This window comes from Amblyomma mixtum, chromosome 3 (genome assembly GCF_055824585.1).
Source record: "Amblyomma mixtum isolate Tamu chromosome 3, ASM5582458v1, whole genome shotgun sequence".
In the NCBI taxonomy this organism is placed as follows: Eukaryota; Metazoa; Arthropoda; class Arachnida; order Ixodida; family Ixodidae; genus Amblyomma; species Amblyomma mixtum.
The window spans coordinates 31,143,879-31,161,020 of NC_143014.1; the positions used below are offsets into that span (position 1 = coordinate 31,143,879).

The following is a 17,142-nucleotide window of genomic DNA, read 5'->3' on the forward strand; positions in this document are numbered from 1 at the left end:
ATGGGATCCAACATCCAGGTGGGACTACCGGCCACTATGTAGCACTTGACAGAGACTCTGTGTAAGCCTAAATGTAAGCGTTGCAGTGCAATAATGTGCGCCAATGAACTGCGTCTCTAAAGTTTGAATACTCGGAGAGGCAGTGCCTAAGGTCATGGGGCTTACTTGCGTTTTCTGCTGAGGAGACTGGTAAGTACTCTTCAACGATGATATATGTAACAGCCTTACTTCACCAGTCATCTTCTGCGAACTTCTTGCTCTAAGTAAAGAACTGCATTTATGTGGCGCCTCACTCGCATCACAGTTCAGTTTCTTCGGTCTAGCCTGCAGCAGAACAATAATAAAATCAAAGCTCTGCATATACAAAAGCGGGTTCCGATGGTTTCTCGGGCTAAAAGCTCTGGCTCAGGTTGGCAGACCAGAGCAACCTAGACTTTCCGAGGTAAACAAGCTTGCTTTGGTAGCCCTGTACAGTGCATGCGTACCTACAGCCAAAAGCAGAACTTATCGAAGGAGCCCGCGGTTTGTAAGGACGGGGCTAATTCGACGAAGCCCTGGTACCGGCCAAGATCCGCTTATTCACCGGGTTATTTTTTTCTGTTTTCGACTCCCAATTTCTTCTGCCAGCCCATTCGACCTTGTCGTTGCTTGGAAGTCTTGACCCAATCGGATCCAGATCGCCTTCCGCTTATAATTCCCACTGCTCTCGTGACTGGCGTTGTTTGAACGGTGCTTTTCCGTGGCGATATTGGGCGTCCAGCAAGAAGGGTGAAGATATCACCCAAACCCTGGCTTGCCGCTTAAGAATGCACTCAGAACCACGGTAAGGACAGCGAATATGTCACATGGCAGTTTTGTCCACTATTCTTGCATTGCGTCAATCATGCGAAACACAATCAGAACTTGAAAGTTTGAAGGGAGTAAAGTTAGGTGGTAGTAATGTTGTACCCCTCATCTGAGACCACAACGCGTTTGAGAGGGACAGTGTCGACTGTATGATGTTAATGTCACCGAGTATACGTGAAACAGCCGAGCGCGAAAAGGTGCAAGAGAGAAAATAAAGTCTACATAAAGGGCTTCTGACGCTATTTAAAAACAAAACCCTCTCTTAAAGAGCATGTACCTGAGGGCAACGGTAGATTAACATGAGCCTCAATTTGTCTTGCCAATATTTCAGCTCCTGTTCAAACCAACTAATTCGAGCTTTCCAGGTCGCTTGTGCAGCTGTTCTACTTATTCGTTCGTGAAGTTTTATTCAAAGAACTTCAAATACACTTATGCCATCAAAGAAAAAAATGGCCAGGTTTTAACGTAGTTAAACCGAGTAGACGTGCGAAAGCACGTGCTTAGCCTGATTGGTTAATGGTTTTTGCTTTTCTGGGCCGCCGGAACGTCTGGCGACGATATTAGGCTCCGGTTAAGCTCTGATCGAGGCTAAGCTGATCTGATCTGATCTGAGGCGACGACGTGCAATGCACAGCGAGCGCGAGAGTGTGTCGCAGTTTAACACGAGGTGTGATCGGCTGGGGCGACAACACTGTGCTCTCGTGCTGTGGCCAGCGAAGCTAATCTGTTTGCACCACCGCGACTTCGAATCCCAGTCGCGGCAGTATTTATTTATTAAAAGTCAAGGTCAAAGCTTCAGCGATAGCCCGGCTTTTGTATAGCTTTGGTCATGGAGTTGAGCTTTCGCTAAAAAATAAAATAAAATTGAATTTCTGCTTTATTTCGGAATACTCCTGAACAGTTTATTCAACCTATAGCAATGGAACTTTTGGCACTTGCTTCCCACGTAAGGGCGCTCTTCTGAACGAAAACAATAGTGGTCACTGTTATGTTCTTTCAAAGTAATTTCTTTTTTCCACCGTTCGCCTAATATTTCAAATAAAGGGAACCAGCGAAAAAAGACGCAACACAAGAACAAAGAAGGCACACACCACAACCAGCGTGGTGGTGTGCGCCTTCTTTGTTCTTGTGTTGCGTCTTTTTTCGCTGATTTCCTTTATTTGCAATATGAACCAACTAGCCCAGCAGTTTGCACGCCTAATATTTATGCTTCCTGCTGAGGCCAATTAATTTATAAAAAAAGAAGTTTTGTGCCAACGCAGTTGCTTTGGTTCAGTACAAGCAGCAAGCGCGCAATAAAATCTGAGAGAGAAAAATTCCCGGTGAAAGGTCTATAGACCGACACCGATCGTTGGCGCAAGCAATACGCGATGGCGCTGCTTTCGCCGTGGGGAGGGGTAACAGTTAGGCGTATAGAAATGTGTGTAAGGTAGTTTTCTGATTTCACAGTACACCCATACTGATGTCTCATAGTTAAGCAACATTGTGGAATGGGTCGCGCTCCGTTGCTTGCTTCTGAGAAATGGAAGAGTGGACCACCTTTTCCACTTTGTTTCTGAAAGCGGCCGTCACGTATCGCTACAAGCAGGGTTCGAGACTGCCGAGCATGCGCTCCTGTGTTCCTGTTCATATTGCTCATGATAGTACATCCCAGAACATCAGGCTATGACGGACACCGTAGTGAAGGGCTCCGGAAATTTCGACCACCTGGGACTCTTTAACGTGCACCGACATCACACAGTATACGGGCCTCTAGAATTCCGCCTCCATAGAAATTCGACTACCGCGGCCGGGATCGCACCTGCGTCGTTTGGGTCAGCAGCCCAGCACCATAACCACTGAGCCATCGCGGCGGCTGTTCGATCAGGTAAGTTTTTGGGCGAGTTTGTGACGATATTCCATGACTGTAGTGCGGCGAACAGGACATAGAAGAAGGAAACACTCAGGGACACAATACAGTGCTGTCCCTGAGTGTTTCCTTCTTCTATGTCCCGTTCGCCGCGCTGCAGTCACAGAATACTTGCTGTGCCGCCATAATTCCATATATACCTAATTATCACGGCATTTTTCGCACTTTCGCCCTAACAGCCTGTTCGTGCTTTTTTATGTAATCTGTCCCTCGTTTGCCCTTACCGCGAGATATTTCTATGCTGACACATTGGGTATTTCATGGTCTTGCATTGTAAGCACCTCATCAATTGAATCACTGAAAATCATCAGACCTGACATTACTGCTCTAAAAATGAAGCCTACAACGTCTTCTTCGACTCCACAAGAATTAATCAGAGTTTTCAAGTCTTCCTGGCTATCTGCAAACAGTACTGTCGTGTCCGGTCGCTGTGTTGAATGCAGCGAAAGACGCACACGGTACTTTTAGACTTCGTTTATTGAAAGCCGATGAGGGTGCGACCAGCGTCGACCGAGGCAGGAGCCGAACTGGCCGCCCGAAGAAAGGACGGAGCTGAGAAGCGTCCACGGGAGGGAGTGGCTTCCCAGAACAGGAGGAGGGTGCGGGGGCGCACCGTGGGGGGGGCATCGGGTGACAGCGTGCGACGAGGGGCAAGTGTCGTTAGGAGGAGGATTGAGTGGTCGTTAGGAGGAGGATGCGAACTGTCGTTAGGAGGGGAATGCGAGTGGTCGTTAGGAGGGGGCGCACACACACAAAAGCGATAAGGGGACACAACACTTCCTTCCCCCTTAGAAAGTTGCCTGGTATCGTGCAGGGGGTCGGCGCTCACGCGTGGAGGCGCGCTGGCTTTGTGCGCTCGGGGGAGAAACACTTGTAGGCTGGCTGTTGTTCGCTGTGTCTCCTGGGTCTGTCCTGGGCGAAGTCTCTTCTTCCGGGAAGAGGTGCCAGGCTATGTGGGAAAATGGTGCACGTGTTCTCTCCGCTGGCGGACAGCTCTCAGACGGCGTCGTAAATCTACGCAGCTGGTTGAGATGTCGGCGTGCTACTGTGCCATGTATGTTGACGAGCCAAGAGCGCAGGCCTATGCGTCTGACAATTGTAGCTTCCTCCCAGCGTGGCTTTTTCAGAAACTGTCGGGCGAGGACGCGCTGCCCCTCATTAAGCGTGCCGCAGCGCGGAATTGCTTTTTCTTCCCGGAACGTCTCTGCCTTTGGCTCGGGGAGGATGGCTGTGAGCTGGGTTCGCATTTCACGCTCGAACATCATTTTCGAGGGGGTCTCGCCTGTTGTGCTCTGAACCGTCGTGTGCTGCTTGAAGAGAAAGCGCGCAAGGCGGCGCTGCAGCGAGCCTGTCTGATCTCTTTCAAGGGCGCGTTTTAGCTCGGCTACGTAGCGCTCGGCTTGTCCGTTTGTCGCTGGGTGGTAGGGGGCCGATGTAACTGATGAGATCCCGTTGTCGCGATAAAACTTGAGGATCTCCGCAGACACAAACGGTGTTCCGTTGTCCGACACTACCTTGCGCGGCAGGCCGAACGTTGCAAATAGTGATCGGAGGTTGTCAATGACTGCTGCCGAAGTCGTCTGTCCCATTTGCCTTATCTCAAGCCACTTTGTGTAGGCATCCACGACCACAAGGAAAGTGCAGCCCTCAATTGGTCCTGCAAAATCAATGTGCAGTGTGTGCCATGGTGTGTCTGGCTTTTCCCATTCTGGGACAGGAGCTTTCGGCGGGGCGCTCCGGCTGCTCTGGCAAGGCTTGCATTCTCGCACCACTGTTTCGATGTCGTTGTCAATGCCAGGCCACCACATGTAGCTTCTGGCACACTTTTTCATTGCAACGATGCCCCGATGTCCGGCGTGGATGAGAGACATAGCTTGTGCGCGTAGTTCTCTCGGCATCACAACTCGGGACCCAAATATGATGCAGCCGCGATGGGTGCTCAACTCTGTAGCTCGCCTGCGGTAAGCGTCGAAGTTGTCCCCTTTGAGTTTATGCACGTTGCCTTGTTGAACAGCTGTGTAAACTAGCCGGAGAGCTGCGCACTTCTGCGTAGATGCTGCAACTGTGCCTGCTGTAAGCGGAGGTTCTGGCAGTGCTTCGGACATCAGAACGTCTCCTGGTGGAAATGGTTCGTCAACAGTTGCGTCTAGTGGCAGACGGCTTAGCGCATCGGCGTTTTGATGTTTGCCGCATATCATCACGCCAAGTGGAGAAAACCAATTTCTCCCTAGAAGGCTTGATCCTGTGCCCTTCACAACAAGCAGAGGTAGCGTATGGGTCTGGCCGTTGTAGTTAACCTGCACGTTGGCAGAGCCCAATAGTGGCAGATTCTGTCCTGACCACGTTCGCAGGTGCGTGTCGTCTTGTTGCAGGGCGGGTGCGTCAGATGGCCATGAAGTTCGGAACGTGTCCTCACTGATCAGAGTACAGGCTGCGCCGGAGTCCACCTCGAACTTAATCAGCTGGTGATGTACGCTTACTTCTGTAAAAATCTTCGGTCGCGTGCCGAGATTCATGGTGTTCAGGTCGTACAACACAGATGGTGTTGCTGATGTTGCTCCATGGAGATCAGATAGCGGCGTATTCTCTGCGGCGTTGACGCTGTGATTAGGCTGGGAAGGTGACTTTATCTTGGCAAGTCTCCGTTTCGTAATGCATGCCCTTTCGATATGCCCTCGCTTGTGGCAAAAATTACACGTGGCTGACTGGAATCGACATCCCTGGGGGTTGTGTTGGTCGTCACACCGCCAGCAGCGTTGTGCCTTTTTGACCGATTTTACAACAACAGAAGGCTTGCGCACCTGGTTGCTTGTCTGGTGTACCGGCTCGGTGTTCCGGCGAATCCCTCTCTGCTGGTGACCGGCGCTCTCCGCTCGAACGGCGATGTCGTAAGCTTTGCTGAATGTGAGGTCCTTCTCAGCGAACAGGCGCTGCTGCAGTGACTCGTCACTCAGTCCGCACACAAATCTGTCGCGTAACATCACGTCCAAGGGAAGCATGGTGGTGTTAGCAGAAGAAGCTGCGTCTCCCTCCTGCCCGGTAGCTGTTGTCGACAGCGTTCCAAAATTGCAGTCGGCAGCGAGCTTCTTGAGCGCGGCTACGTAGGCGCTCACAGTTTCTCCTCCCAGTTGATCTCGTCGTTGGAAGCGAGCCCGGCTGTAGACCTCGGATGGCCTTGGGTCGTAGTGCTTTTGCAGCGCTTTTACGATGTCGTCGTAAGACACTGCCGCTGGTGTGCTTGGCTGAATAAGGGCGCAGACAGTATCGTAGGTCTGCTCCCCGCACAGCGTCAGCAGGTTGGCCCTCTTCAAGGCTGGGTCTGTGATGTTGTTAGCTTCAAAGTAGAACTGAAGGCGTCCAACCCACGATGACCACGATGAGCCGTTGAATTCTGGTATCTGATTGGGAAACCCTCGCGTAGCCATGGCTTGTCAATAGCGTTGCGTAGCGCGGGTCGAATCCACTTTCTCGTCGCCACTGTCGTGTCCGGTCGCTGTGTTGAATGCAGCGAAAGACGCACACGGTACTTTTAGACTTCGTTTATTTAAAGCTGAAGAGGGTGCGACCAGCGTCGACCGAGGCAGGAGCCGAACTGGCCGCCCGAAGAAAGGACGGAGCTGAGAAGCGTCCACGGGAGGGAGTGGCTTCCCAGAACAGGAGGAGGGTGCGGGGGCGCACCGTGGGGGGGGCATCGGGTGACAGCGTGCGACGAGGGGCAAGTGTCGTTAGGAGGAGGATTGAGTGGTCGTTAGGAGGAGGATGCGAACTGTCGTTAGGAGGGGAATGCGAGTGGTCGTTAGGAGGGGGCGCACACACACAAAAGCGATAAGGGGACACAACAAGTACAGTATCGTATGCATATATTAAATCGGGGAGCCGCTTATCTGAGACCTTCCCGCTTAATCTATACGACAGCTTATAACATACATTGCTTTCTCGTAGCTTTCTTTCCATATTTATCACATAAAACATGAACAGCAGCGGTAATAGAGGACAACCCTGCCTTAATCCTTTGCGTCGACCCGCAGTGCATCGCGCAGAGAGAAATGGCTGATGCCTGCGCGAACAACATGAGTGGTGCCGGCGGCTCAAACGTGGCACCTGCGTCGTATTAACATACCTCGGCATCATGAGAGGTGCTCAATCACACTCACACTCACGGCCACTCGCGCTCACATCCACTCATTCACACTCATGTCCACTCATACTCACAACCACTCACTCGCACTCATGACCACTCGCACTCACAACCACTAGCTCACTCACACTCGCACTCATGTCCACTCACACTCACAACCACTCACTCACACTCCCACCCATGACCACTCGCACTCACAACCACTCACGCTCCACTTAGACCACTCGCACTCATGTCCACTCACGCTCACAACCACTCACACTCGCACTCATGACCACTCGCACTCACAACCACTCACGCTCCACTTGTGACCACTCGCACTTACAACCACTCACTCACACTCACACTCATGTCCACTCATAATCACAACCACTCACTCACACTCGCACTCATGATCACTCGCACTCACAACCACTCACGCTCCACTTGTGACCACTCGCACTTACAACCACTCACTCACACTCGCACTCATGTCCACTCATAATCACAACCACTCACTCACGCTCGCAATCACAGCCACTCATTCACACTTATGACCCCTCGCGCTGACAGCCACTCACTTGCACTCTCACTCATGTCCGCTCACACTCACAACCACTCACTCACACCCATGACCACTCGCTCTCGCAACGACTCACTCACACTCATGACCACTCATACTCACACTCATGTCCGCTCACTCTCCTTCACGTTCCTTCAATCTTTCCTTGTTTGCTAACAACGGAGGGGCTGGGAGATTTACTGCCGCGGCCGACTTCCCCCGTGGCTCCCCTAGCATAGCCTGAGTCGCAAAGATGTGGTGGTGAGCCGCCCTTGCTATGTCGGGCTATCTGGCTAATTTTCACATTTTCGATGCTCCAAGAAAGTGCTCACTCATCACTCATATTCCATGCACCGAATGCTATGCACGTGTGCTCCCGCGCTTGCTGCTGAGACGATGAGTGTCTGTTCAGCTTCAGCTAAGATGCTTAGACAAGTTTTTGAACGGTGTCCATAGGCGTGCGCAGGCTTCTCCATGAGAATGAGCCAAGTTTCAGCGCAGTGCATGCCCCCCCCCCCCCCCTCAGCCTTTTGTCACTTAGGCCCTACGGCCAACACGGAGCGCAAAGATGAGGAATTATTACGACACATTTGTTTCCATGTGATGGAATTGCAAAATATACAAGATGTTATTCAGCAGTAGTTTTTATTTCAATCTGTAACATCGGCAGAGGAATATATGGTATGGAGAGGATAAGCGGCTGGTTTTTTGACACTCAAAATGTGAACAATGGAGGGGAAAGGCACAGGGGGCTTGCGAACGTTTCCACAAGAGGTCTTGTCTTCACCCAGACAAAAGCAGCCCTCTTGTTGAAACGTTCGTAAGCACCCTGAGGCTTTACCCTCCCTTGTTCGCCACGTGAGTACCGGCACAAGAAGACAGTCTTTGCGTCGCTGAAGCATCAATGTAACATCGCGCTTCCGGAATAATTTCAATTCTCTCTAGACACCAGAAAATGTGACAGATTCGTTTTTTTTTTTTTGTTACTGTCACTGCAAAAAAGAACCTGAAAATATTGCCTCAAAATGACCCCGCAAGTACGCAGATCTTGGAACGCAACATCATGGGTCTTCGGCAGTTAAAAAACCTGCTTGGCCATAGCACTGCACTGTAAACAATGACGGAACAGGTCCGACAGAGTAAATGTGTGCGGCAGACTTGGCGATTAGGGGGCATAGACGATTGGAGGGGGGGGGGGGGGGGGGGGGCGGGTGCATCCCAATCCCTTGTACGAGCGCCTCACAATAATGAGTTTGCCTTGACAGTAGTCTTGGATGTGTCTAATTGTCAATATTTGGTTTTCTTTGACAATGACGTTCCGAGACTGTACATAACACGTTGGAGTCAAGTGGTGACTATGAATACTTTTCGCGGCATGGAAAATTGAGCATGATTCTGAAACGATTGTGATTTCCTCACGGAAAGGGAAATGCTGCAATGGACTGCAAGTAGAGGACTTCCCCGTGTAATAACGATTCTAGGAGGATTTGTCATTGTCAGTTCATTTACAAAACCTCCTAAGCTTACTATGTGTGACCGATCATTGGACATGTCTGCAGAGCAGCACGTTTTCTGCATTGCACATAATCCCTGGATGAAGGAGGTTTTACAAACCAGCGCGGTGTATTTAAGGCCAGTGCGTGCAGAGGCCACGTGCGCATCCGCGTGGTGATAGGTGGGGTGCTTACATTGCACCAGATTATTCTCCAACATCGTTCGCGGAAGAATGCGTATGCAGCTGATTTGTGGGCCATTTTGTAGCACACGCCCTTCTGAAACGATAGGACTTTACTGGGAAAAAGCGTTAACCAGAAGTTCTTAAAGGAAATTGCAGCATCCGGATCAAAGGATACATCATGCTGTCCAGATATCCGTGCGGGTAGGATTACTGAAAACACGTGAAAACAGTACACGATGTACTGAAAACACGAAAAATAAACAAAATCACATTTCACAAGCTCATTTCGATTTCACTCGCCCAGTGCCAAAGATTAGGCGAAGCAAATCAGAACCACGCCTTGAACACATACAGCGGAAGCCCGTATGCAGTTGACTTTCCAGGGCAGCCTCCAGCCGCTTAAATTGCCGGCGACGGAGTTCCGCTTGCATGACGCTGACGGGAGCCTTTTCATGACCAGACAAAAAAAAAAGTTTTTTTTTTTTACTCCGGGGAGAGCGTGGTGGAGCTTAATTTTCAACTCTTTCCTGCTCTACGAGCACAGACCAGTGTCGAACATGCGGCACCCTTCGACCTGTTTATGAAAAGCTCCTGGCCCTCCTTCCACCCGCCCTCAGTTTTCTGTTCTCTTCTGGTAAAATTTTTGGCTGTGGCGTCCGCCGGACGTTACTTTCTTCGATGCCTTCTCGGTATTCGCTGTTTGAACAGCAGCACTCGCTTGCACGATAATTTTAGGCGAAACGAAAACTGTCGCCCTAGCTTGATTCTTATTAGCTTTCATTCGCTTGTACTGCTTTTCTTTTGTAGTTTTTTTCTCTAACGAAACGGTTCGCTAGCACGATAATTTTAGGCGAAACGAAAACTGTCGCCCTAGCTTGATTCTTATTAGCTTTCATTCGCTTGTACTGCTTTTCTTTTGTAGTTTTTTCTCTAACGAAACGGTTCGCTAGCACGATAATTTTAGGCGAAACGAAAACTGTCGCCCTAGCTTGATTCTTATTAGCTTTCATTCGCTTGTACTGCTTTTCTTTTGTAGTTTTTTCTCTAACGAAACGGTTCGCTAGCACGATAATTTTAGGCGAAACGAAAACTGTCGCCCTAGCTTGATTCTTATTAGCTTTCATTCGCTTGTACTGCTTTTCTTTTGTAGTTTTTTCTCTAACGAAACGGTTCGCTAGCACGATAATTTTAGGCGAAACGAAAACTGTCGCCCTAGCTTGATTCTTATTAGCTTTCATTCGCTTGTACTGCTTTTCTTTTGTAGTTTTTTTCTCTAACGAAACGGTTCGCTAGCACGATAATTTTAGGCGAAACGAAAACTGTCGCCCTAGCTTGATTCTTATTAGCTTTCATTCGCTTGTACTGCTTTTCTTTTGTAGTTTTTTCTCTAACGAAACGGTTCGCTAGCACGATAATTTTAGGCGAAACGAAAACTGTCGCCCTAGCTTGATTCTTATTAGCTTTCATTCGCTTGTACTGCTTTTCTTTTGTAGTTTTTTCTCTAACGAAACGGTTCGCTAGCACGATAATTTTAGGCGAAACGAAAACTGTCGCCCTAGCTTGATTCTTATTAGCTTTCATTCGCTTGTACTGCTTTTCTTTTGTAGTTTTTTCTCTAACGAAACGGTTCGCTAGCACGATAATTTTAGGCGAAACGAAAACTGTCGCCCTAGCTTGATTCTTATTAGCTTTCATTCGCTTGTACTGCTTTTCTTTTGTAGTTTTTTCTCTAACGAAACGGTTCGCTAGCACGATAATTTTAGGCGAAACGAAAACTGTCGCCCTAGCTTGATTCTTATTAGCTTTCATTCGCTTGTACTGCTTTTCTTTTGTAGTTTTTTCTCTAACGAAACGGTTCGCTAGCACGATAATCTTAGGCGAAACGAAAACTGTCGCCCTAGCTTGATTCTTATTAGCTTTCATTCGCTTGTACTGCTTTTCTTTTGTAGTTTTTAAGGCGGAAGCCTTTAATGTCTCATCGTTGTAAGCAGCAGTTGTCGACAGAAAATGTCACGCTTTTCAATTGGTGGAAACGGTCGTGACGTCACAGTGCGCGAATTTCAAACTGGGCCAATTGTACTTTGGCTAGTAAGTGGGACTGAGCTTAGTTAATTGCTTAATTACCCAATTAGCCTAATTAGCTTTACTAGTCAGGCCATATAAATAAACAAAACCGATTAAGAAATTGGTCGAGCTCAGGAATCGAACCCCGGTCTTCGGCGTGAGAGACGAGCATGCTATCCACTCCGCCATGCCAGCTCGATGGTTTGGAATGAACAAAGGCGCATCTAGTGAATACGGTGTCTTCACTCACTTTCATCCTCCTCCATTCCCTTCCGGCGTGGTTTAGGTGTCCACCGAGATATGAGAGAGAGAGATAATTTCCTTTCCTCAAAAACCAATTTACCGACGAGTGAGGCGTAGAACCGAATGGGCGATGGCGCTCTATGGACTCCTTGGCAGCGTTGCAAGACGCTGTCGCGTTCCACTCTTAGGGGTGAAGCTTAACATCTTAACCACACATCAGTGACCACACTTTAGGTCAAAAAAGTGCTCCCCTGAATTTTGTGAGACAGTTACTGCGTAATTTCTTTTCCTCAAATACAATTTTCATTTTCTTCATTACGGCTCCTCTTTATCTATCTTCTTTCACTCCCACTTCCTCCCTTCCTCTACGGTGCGGTTCAGGTGTCCACCGAGATGACAGAGAATTACTGCGCCATTTCCTTTATGGCGTTCCGTGGACTCCCTGGCAGCGCTACAACGCGCTGTCGCGTTCCACTCCTAAAGGCGAAGCTTAAGCGTCATTAATTAGCAGTTAATTAGTATCCGGGCATTAATATGTAATTAACCATTAATTAGTGATTTGTCATCACTTAGTAATTAGTACTCAATTATATGCGACGCCACCAGTGCCACAGAAACAGCGAAGATGGTGCGGAAAACGCTTCCGCCTCTACCCACTTTAGACAGTCAAAGTGCCCCCTGAATTTTTTTTCACTAACGAAACGGTGACAATGCTCAGGGCCATTCTATTTTATATCCCTTTCCCGAGTACATAAAAATTAAGTAGGAACTGCACGTCCAACCAATCAAAAAGGGTGCGGCCAATTAGGTTGTCACCTCATATACACTGCCGAAAATCTCCGCAACGTTTCATCACAGTTGAGTTCTCTCAATTTTGTAGAAGGAAATTGCACTGATGATGATTATTGAAGGATGCCTGACGCCTTACAGATTCAATATTGCTCAATCGCGTTGCTAGAGGGCACTTCTGGAGGGGTCAACTTTCTATTAACAATTAATAAAACAAAGAAAGATACAAGCAAGGAGAAAACTTATTTACATTTGACTAACTCGTAGTTTTACGCGACAAAACCAGCCCTCGGTCCCGCCGAAACAGCTGGTTTTAAACCTTATGCCCCCACCCTCGGTGGGGACAGTAACTAATCAGATAACTCCACAAACATCCACCCAATAAACCATTTGGAAAAGAAAAACATCACCAATCAACAAATGGGAATGGACAACACAGCCAAGCAATGATTTTGAAAAAAAGGTAACTCATCTCGACAAACACTGTAAATATGTACACTCTCCACTATCAAGATTTCGGAGCATTCTCCCTTATTACGCGAGCTTCGCGAACATTTTCACTTTCCCACAGTGCAGGTTGTTTCCACCTCTGGTAAACCCAGGTTTGAGGAAAGTCACCTCAAGGCCCATCTGTTCAGTACCATAGCTTACAAACTGTCTTCATGCTTGCAGCTAGCGTGGCAATGTCCTGTTGACCGCGCTACGCGACGCTACGCGGATCCGCCCTGCCGTAAGAACGTGCACAGTGGAATGCGACCTTACGTATACTTTCCTGTAGTGGGTTTGAGCTTCACTTTATTCTCAGAATCTTCTGCTGTCTGGCTCCCCTTATCCTGCTGGGTAGCGAGTGTGACTCACCCCCTTCTCTGCAGTTGTGCGGTTGACATTCCTTTAGCGGGAACCCGGACGCGGCAAACAGTGCACAGAACCGCGAATTTCATTATCACCATCGTCACGAAACAATAATTTCTGGCGCAAATTAAAAGATAAAATATTACTATTTTGGATGTCGCCTTGGGCGTCAAGCCATAACCATGTCTGATGCCATGCATACAAAAAATAAAAACCACATTCTTGATTTGCGACCCTGGGCATGATACATGATAGAAACAAGAATCCTCTGGCGTTGCCGAAAAGCGCACTTAGTTTTCGCGTCGTTTCCGGGCTCGAGTCGGTCTTGTGCAGTTCAAGAGCTGGGCCAAGTAGGTCAGGTTTTCGCGGGTGTTCGGCCCAATCAGCAAATTGCGGCCAGAGCAGAGCTCTGCAATGCACACACCTGGGCACAGAAAAAACCTAAGAGTCCACTGCAGCGCTGGAGATCCCATCTTACGGTAGTTATTTCCGAGAAACGGAGAGTCGTTGCTTCAGCAGTAAGCCTTGTAACTCTGTGTATATGAGATCGAGCCGTGCGGTGAGTGTGGCAAGAGACATGTATCTATATTGCCATGACTGGGAACACGAAATTCGATAAAAGATCTCACAAAACTCGTAGCGGCTCATTGTATCCGCGAAGGGCCTGCGCCCGTGCCAACGGTGAACTACAAAAACAACAAAAGATTGCCGTTCCCGTGCCAGTGGAATCCTCTGCTTCGGTTGTCCAAAGCACCGGCATGATGCCTTATGTAGAGTTACTGTATATGCTACCAAAAGTAGCAGAGTTGCGCGTCTGTTTTCCCTCGCCGCTCCGAACGCCATTCGCCGAGAGGCGATCACATGATTTTCGTGACGTCGTGTGTTCAACACTCCGCGGAGAAGCTGACTTCACAGGTGCAGCGCCGAGCAACCTGTCAGCTCGACGCCTCATGTGAGCCCGCGCTGTCGGCTACATTCATTTGTTTTCCGTGCACACCTGTGGCGTCAGGTTTGGTGTTCTGAAGTGGCAGTGACGGACGCACTCGTCAGCTATGACTGGGTGCAGTGCGCCAAACTGCAGCAATCGCACGGGAAACGGCAAAGCGTTTTACGCAGTTCCATGTGGAAGGTCAGCGGCCGAAGTGCGTCGGCGCCTCAAGTGGCTCTTGAGAATGAACCTCTCCTGTTTGCGGCTTTGAAAGGCTTACAGTACTGATAAATAAATAAAAATTTCTAACGCGTTCCAAGATCTACCAGTGCCATCACAACCAACATTTGCCTGTTTCGACAGCGAAATCAGAATTGTATTGGTAAAAACATTTTTCATGTGTCGACATTTGTTTACCTTGAACAAATCACTAGTTTTTTTTTCTAACTTACACACATTATCAAATAAGGAACAGGCAACGGAAATCTTGTTTGTCTATATCTTTCACTTAGTGTCATTTTATGGATACTAGTTTGAGCCTATACCTGTCCCTCGAAGCAGTATTTGTAGCATATCACTGCATTAAAATTGTACAGAATTTACAGTCTGCATCTGCAACTCTTTGGCCCTTCACTAGGGCAGGCTCTGCTTACTCTACTGCTGCTTCGAGCCTTCTGTAGTGATGGTTCGAGGTAAAATATAAGGGAAAATGAATGTTCAAGAAGCAAATTTCATGCAAAGTTTTGCTACATTTGGATGCCAGTCTCACCTGCATAAACATTTAATTTGCCTATGCAGCCGCTGCGGTGGCTTAGTGGTTATAGCTCTCGGCTGCTGACCCGAATGACGCGGGTTCGATCCCGGCCGCGGCTGTCGAATTTCGATGGAGCCGAAATTCTAGAGGCCATGTACTGTTCCCTGTCATAGCCTGAGTCGCTTTGGGCAGTTAAACCCCCCTAAACCATTTGTCTGCCTATGCTATAAAGTATTGTTCTTAGTAAAAATGCCCTTAAAAACCATCTGACAAGGATTAAGTGAGAGATTTGACGACAGCATAGGCAAAAATGGCATGTAAACAAGTGTCGCAAATCTTGATGCCGCGAATAATTTCAGCTAGAAGACAGCAAATCAGCCTATAACCTCGGCTTTAAAAATATCCAGGAGTCACGAAATGTTTTGATACTGCGAACTAAGCCGAATCTACGAAGAAGGAGTACAAAAATGCAAAGCGGAACATTAAATTAGTTTTTCCGAGCAATAAGGATGAAGCAGGCAGGAAAAAACCTACCACAGTAATCAACAACTATTGCAATTTAATAACTAAGGTGAAACGATAGTGCTTTTCGATAAAAAATGAGGAAAGTTAAATAAGATCTACGTGTAAGAGTACTTTCAAGGTCCTTTAAATATCCGAACTATCACTGCATTTAGCAACGGGGTACATATTGTGAAATGTGTTGGGCAAGCAATTGAGTGTCAATTTTTTCGTTATGTCAGACTCGCCTTGTTCAATGCATTCCCGTTGCTTTAGTCTGCTTGCCTACAACAAGTTGCACAATTATTTTCATGTGGTTTAGAGAGATGCGTTTTCGTATTTTCCGCGCATAACTCGTACAGAACACGCGGCGGTGCTAGTTGTGAAAAAAAGTAATTCATCGTCATACTCTTTTCGTTCTTAAGACGTGCACGCAGGAAGACAGGTTCGGACAGACGTTGTCTCATCTGGAACGGAACTGCTTGTTCTTCTGAAATTACTAGTTCCAGAAAGAAAAAAAAACTGGCAGGCCGCTTCCAGTCTTTTTTCGTCAGTTTGTCATGATTACGATTTGCTGTTAACCTTTGGCGATTTTTTTTTCGTGCTGTGTGCACACCCTCGGCAAATCACAGATTAGTTTTCAGCGTTACGTTTAGAAACTTGCCATCAAGTCAATCTATTTAAAGGAGAAAAAAAAGCCCAAGCGCCCTACACAGCGAGCTACGCAGCCCCTGTACGTACGAGAAGTGGCTTTTCCGCACAGCTTGGAACATGATGGCGGACCTTCGCGCAACTCTGCTCCCTGCGGGAGCATATACAGGAACTCTAGCCTTATGCTGCTTCGAGCGCCCTCAGTAGTGAATATTTGCTTCCCTCAGCTGTCAACAACATGAAAATAGCTGAGCGGGTATCGTCGTCGAGAAACATACGCGACGGACTTCGCTGTCGCGTCCACCCACCACTCACATCCACTCATCAGTCATGTCCACTTACCACTCACCTCTACTCACGCTCGCATCCACTCACTCGCACTCATCTCCACTTACACTAACATCCACTCACTCACACTCACACTCAAGGTCACCCATGCTGATATCCACTCACACTCGCAACCACTCACTCGCACTCACACTCATGACCACCCTCACTCACATCCACTCACTCGCACTCATACTCACGTCCCCTCACCCTCACAACGACTCACTCGCACTCACACTCATGACCACCCACACTCACCTCCACTTACTAGTACTCACACTCACGTCCACTCACACTCACAACCGTTCGATCCCGGCCGCGGCGGCTAGAATTTCTTTGGAGGAGAAATTCTAGAGGCCCGTGTACTGTGCGTTGTCAGTGCACTTAAAGAACCCCAGGTGGTCGAAATTTCCAGAGCCCTCCACTACGGCGTCTCTCATAGCCTTAGTTGCTTTGGGACGTTAAACCCCATAAACCAAACCATCACACTCACAACCGCTCACTCGCACTCACACTCATGACCACCCGCACTCACATACACTCACTCGCACTCACATCCACTCACCCTCACAGCCACTCACTCGCACTCACACTCACGTCCACTCACCCTCACATACACTCACTAGTACTCCCACTCACGTCCACTCACACTCGCAACCACTCACTCGCACTCACACTCACAGACGTGAGTGTGAGTGAGGCGGTATGAGTGCACTCATGAGTGAGTCTGCAGACCTATGGTCAGATAGCGTGGTGGAGAAGTTTATTGCAGCCATTCAACGACACCCCTGTGTGTATGACACTAAGCGATTCGATTTCAGGGACCAACAGCGCAAAGAGAACGCGTGGGAACAGATACGCGAGAGCAGCGGTCTCTCCATAGGTGAGCTGTTTACGACTGCGTTTTCGGCTTCATTTGCA

The 17,142-nt window shown here is 48.4% G+C and overlaps 1 protein-coding gene across 3 annotated transcripts in view; it reads right to left on the reverse strand.

Moving 5' to 3' along the window:
• The window catches only part of LOC149349562 (uncharacterized), an 81,749-nt gene that overhangs the window by 2,017 nt on the left and 62,590 nt on the right, over positions 1 to 17,142 (reverse strand). The window contains exon 4 of one of the 3 annotated variants that reach the window (XR_016290124.1): positions 166 to 324. The exons of the other annotated variants lie outside the window; for them this stretch is intronic. The gene's annotated coding sequence lies outside the window, so the exon portion shown is untranslated. The remainder of the gene's footprint in view (positions 1 to 165; positions 325 to 17,142) is intronic. 3 annotated transcript variants of the gene reach the window in all.